Source organism: Haplochromis burtoni, unplaced genomic scaffold, assembly GCF_018398535.1.
Source record: "Haplochromis burtoni strain Fernald_Lab_line unplaced genomic scaffold, NCSU_Asbu1 Contig_515, whole genome shotgun sequence".
Lineage (NCBI taxonomy): Eukaryota > Metazoa > Chordata > Actinopteri > Cichliformes > Cichlidae > Haplochromis > Haplochromis burtoni.
The window spans coordinates 330,015-335,280 of NW_024582876.1; the positions used below are offsets into that span (position 1 = coordinate 330,015).

A 5,266-nucleotide genomic window follows, 5' to 3' on the forward strand; every position below is an offset into this window, starting at 1 on the left:
ACACGGGTGACTCACACACACAAACTACACCCTTTTTGGCTCCTACCTCAAAGCACACTGTGCGCTGTCGATCTTACGTGCTGCACAATAATGTTTAATATTTAGCATTTACTGTTACATTCCCATAGATCATCGTGATGTTGTTTATTATCTTGCTCTTTTTTTTCTTTCGTCTGCTTGTTTTCTTTTTTCTTTCTCAACAGGTGATCCAGGTGATTGATATATGTATTTTTTGTCTGCTTATTTTGCTGGTTTTTTTGTTTTTTGCCCTTTATCCCCGTCCCTCTTCTCCGCTGTTTTTCTTTCCCTCTTTCTTTCTCCCCTTTCTTTTCCACAGTCTGTCCCGTATTTAACAAGTAAAAATTTGGTAAAGTAAATCCGTTGGGCATCTTTCTTCGCCTTTAGACAATAATTCTGATGGCAAAAGAGCCAAATGGGACAGGCAAAAAAAACAAAAAACTCACAAGAGAACTAACAATATCTAGACCAGTACAATGTGAACATCAAGAATCCATAAGTTGATTGAAAGGAGTATCCATTTTGTTTCATGGCTTATGAATACAGAAGAAGGGAAGTTACTTACTGGGACAGTGGGCCTATATGCAAGAACCTGAAATGACAGGTCAAAGTAAAAGTGCAACACTTTCTTTAAAATGTTTTTCCAGGCTTTCAGCAATCAAAATAAACCATTTTACAACTCCCAGCAAGACGAGTCACCTTTATTTAATACATATACCAGTGTAAGAGGTGGCATTTAGTGCTATTTGTTTCAATTACAAGTTTCTTGCCCAGGGAATGAAGGTGTGTCTGCTGCCCTGGAATAAGAAAGTACAAAGAGTGATTGTTATTCTGAGAAGAAGCGGCGATTGCCAAACCTGCTGTGAAAGGCATATAACTGGAGAACTGCAGCTTCTCTCCCCTCCTGGGCAGCACAATATCATTCATGCCCTCAGCTTTTAGCAAAATGGAAACAGTTTTCATCCTAAACACAGCAATGAGAAGACATTTTTGATCACAGCATGTCATCAATGGTCGCCACTTGGACATTGTAATAGCAACTTATTAGAAAGGGGACTTATAAAGCAGACCATCACAATATCTGCATAACACATTCATACATAATACATTTAGATTAATAAGAAATAATTGAAAGTGTGCTGAGTAGTGTCTGCCTTTGACTTTTTTTGGGTTATTATAAACGATAATGACACTCAAATAAACATTGAAACTACTAAAACAGTTGTTCCAAATCGTCTATTCCTGATAAAGTTATTTTTAGTTGACTCACCATAGTTACAGTCATGGGACAGATTTTCATGTAGAAATACAGTTAACAATGGGAGAACTATTTTGTTTGTTTCCACTCAGCTGGCTTATATTAGTTACAGTTCAGCAGCATAATTCAAACTCATGTCTCTCTCACTCGTTATCTTAGATTCTGAGTTTTACAATACAACAACAGACATTGCAAATTTGCTTAGAGCACAAATGATTTGGTGTGTGCCATGATTCATGTTTCAGGGATTTCCATATACAAATGAACATAAAGATAGAAGGGACTAGCATAGCTTTGTTACAGAAAGTTCAATAATCTTGCACACGTTCAGCAACATTAAGTTTGCCAAGCAATTGTTGTAAAATAACTAGCAAAAAAATAGTATTTGGTAATAGTAAAAAAATAAGTAAATATTATAAAATGTGTTAGCTCTTGTACACTGTGGTATAATGATAACAGTGTTTGTCACTGTGTTATAGATCTAGATATTGAGACGAGTTGAGAATTCATACCATAGAACTACTGTGATGCTGTAGTAAACATGTGTCTATGAAGTAAGCTGTCCTCAGTATAGTTACAGGAGTAGTAGCTCATGTGTGGTAGTTTGTTGACTGATCAAGAGCAGTCACTGCACTGGGAAAAAACTATTGTCAGTTTGGAGGTGCATGCAAAGAAGGCTTTACACTTATGCCTTCCTGCTGCAGTGCAAGACATAGATGAACTAACTGAGCTGAACCCAACTGTTTTCCTTTTGCAGGACAAGACTGTAAAAAGCTTTCTTATCAGGTGCTGTGTGGCTCACTTGTTAGGATGCACTCTACAGTGCTGAATTGTGCCAGACATGGTTTCTTCAGCTACCTCAAGAAAAGCCGCTCTTCTTTCTAGACTGAAACAGTGTTGGTAGACTGCGTGAGGCCCTGTGAGATGTGTTAGGCATTCTCTTTACACTGTCTCTTCTGACGAAAAGGCCTTCTCTGACATTCTACAGTTAATATAAGCCACTTGGCATTTGTTTTAATAAAGAACATGTTGTTCTCCAAGCACCAGCTCTTCATGTTCTGTACCTCCGCTCTGTAGGCTGACTCATTTATGTTGGACATAAGCCCAGTTACTGTTGCATCACCTGCAAAGTTAACAATGGTTAATGTAAATGTAGGGACAAAAACAACTGTTCTGTGAAGAAGCCAGGCATAGAGTATGAATTTGTCAAAATCAAATACACTCACTGGCCACTTTGTTAATTACACCTCGCTTGTAGTCCCTCTTTTGCCTTCACAAGTGCCTTAAGTCTTCATGGCATAGATTCAACAAGACGCTGGAGATGGTGTTCAGAAGCCCCAATGCAGGTCTTCTGTTGCTTTCAAGGTTAAGCATGCTGTGTTTCAAGAGACTCCTTTCTTCATACCTTAGTTATAATGAGTGGTTATTTCAGTTACCATTGGCTTCCTATCAGCTCAAAACAGTCTGGCTATTCTCCTCTAATCAACAAGACATTTTTAATCACTGGCTTTAATTTGTGCTATGAATTTTTTATTTTAACTGATTTTAACTTTTTATTGGAGAAAATTACCTCCCCCCAACAATCGATGAAGGCATGGGTTGATGTATAATTTTCACCAGCATCAAATTGATTGCTTCATACACATAGATTTACAGTAAGAGTACAGTAAGTACATTCCACCTGCATGCAGTGAAACTTGTTTTAAATAACATATTGTATACACAATGAGCTCCAGTGTTGTAACTATAAATTAAAGTTATATAGAATATTAGAAATCATATATAAATAAATATACTGTAGACAAAGTGGATTTTCTCATCACGTGTTATCACATGTGAGAAAATCCATGACAACAAATGTCACAGCTGTATATTTAGCAAATAGGCAATGCGCTGTTACAAAGCTGTTCTTTTTAGCTAGCCTGGAAGACTCAAATGAGCACCTGAATGTTTAACAGTTCTTATCTCTTGTGGGCGATGACAGAGAGGGGATGTTAAACACACACTGCCAGTGCACCCGGTGTTTTCTAGATCTGAAAATAAATGTGTGGGCAGCTTTCCTCTGTTGAGAAAACCAGGTACAGACAGTACCTTTTGTTGCTGAAGCTGCTGTGTTGAAAGACCGACACGCCGGTTCTCCTTCCAGCGCAAAAACAATGTGGAATCTGGCAAGTTAAGCACTGGAGGTTAATGATGAGTTAAACAATCTATTAATGTTGTTCAACATTGTGGTTTATTCCTCTGTTAATGAGATGGAGCTAAAGTGATATTTACTGAATGAGTTCCCATCATAATTACCTACTCCATATTGTTATTGCATGTTTGCTCAGCCCGTCAGGAAGGGAAATCAACATTTGCCCTGCTCTCCAGCTCTTCAGTGGGTGTCACGGTTCCAGCAATGGCATTTGATGTCTTCATCTGACTGGCTCACATCACCTCACATAGGGCTGCACCCACGCTGGCTAAACAAGCAGAGGACAGACAGTAAGTAGACACACTCAGAAATATCCATTAATGATGTCATCTAGCTGAAAATTAATTCTGATAGTTGTAGAACTAAACAGTTATACAATTAATATGTAAAACAAGAAAGCTGTTGGGGGATTAAATGCCTTCTGGCACCATTGTGCAAGATGGTTCATGAATGTAAATGGCTAATAAGGTGCAGTTCTACTGAATCCATCATGAGAATGAGCCCTCCAACCTAAACAATAAGTCTATTACTACTTTGCAAAATGACCTCTATGACCTCTTCCAGTGCTATTCTTCATTCTTCAACTGATTGAATTTCAAATGACTGCTTTTAGCAAAAGTTTAGAAAAATAAATTGTATCTTTAATGTTTGATGTATCTCTGAACAGCACATACACAGCTTTGATTAAGATAATCAATTATTAACACCATTAACATGCTGTAGTTGGTTCATTTTAAATTAGCATGCGATGCAGCTCAAAGCACCTTTCCAGGCCTATAAGTATTAGAACACATTATATGCAAGCGCAATTTTTTCTTATCATCTCTGTTATGCATACAGCACCCAGATCTATGTCCCACTGGAAAACAGTGATTAAAGCAACCTCCAGGAGCTAATGTCTGCTCTTTCAGAAATCAAGTACTAGATGTCCCACAGCTCCCTCCAGCAAAATGGAAATAAATCTGATACAATTATTTCCTGCCCTCTGCCCATATCCTCTCTGCAAAACAACTCGGGTCCCTGTCTATAAAATCTCAGCCCAGCAGCCAAAAGTCTAGGTGTGTTTGAGGACAGCGATGTCTCTTTTAGCTAGAGGTGAGCAGGCTTTTTTCAGTCAGTGCCCATCAGCTCTGAAACTTTCTTCTTCATCATTTGCAACTTCTTAAAATATAACATAAAACTTATGTTTAAAATGAGGCACATTACTTTTCTTTGCTCTCCAATATGCTGCATCTTTTCTAATTGATTATTTAACCATCTGTCTGTGAACTTTACAATCTATGCTGAGTTTTATTTCCCCTCCTTACGTTCAGGTACCTGAATTAAAAATCACCTCATATTAAAGATAATTGGTGGGTGCAGCTTCATAGTTCCCCTAAGATGGAAAAGTACAACCTTGCCTGAGGTTATTCTTGGTTAATTACTTTACATACAGGCACCACACAATTAAAGTAGTTTTATAAAACATATTCATCCATCCATCCCCTTAGCTGTTTATTCAATTCAGGGTCACTAGGTGATGGAGAAGCTTTATATCTTTATAAAATGTACATTTCGATAAATAAACTCAGTATAATTATGGACAAGTTTTTCAGAGAGGTTTTTGCACATGCAGATATCTGGAAGTCCTGCCCTCTTTATCAGTTGGCAATCCAAGTCTTTTCATGGCGGCTGTGTTCTAGGAGGTAGAATGTGTTGTCTAATATTAACAACAACAACAACAACAATAATAATAATATTAATAATAATAATAATAATAATAATAATAATAATAATAATAATAATAATAATAATAA

At 37.3% G+C, this 5,266-nt stretch overlaps 1 long non-coding RNA gene across 2 annotated transcripts in view; it reads right to left on the minus strand.

Annotated features, from left to right (window-relative positions):
• Positions 1-426: 426 nt before the first annotated feature.
• LOC102290694 overlaps positions 427-5,266 on the minus strand; it is a 9,514-nt gene continuing 4,674 nt past the window's right edge. Inside the window, exons 2-4 of one of the 2 annotated variants that reach the window (XR_006052982.1) lie at positions 3,575-3,738; positions 2,503-3,441; positions 427-2,399 (exon numbers count right to left, since the gene is read on the minus strand). This is a non-coding gene — a long non-coding RNA (uncharacterized LOC102290694). Of the gene's footprint in view, positions 3,442-3,574; positions 3,739-5,266 lie in introns of both variants that reach the window. The other variant, XR_317349.3, reaches the window with a different exon arrangement.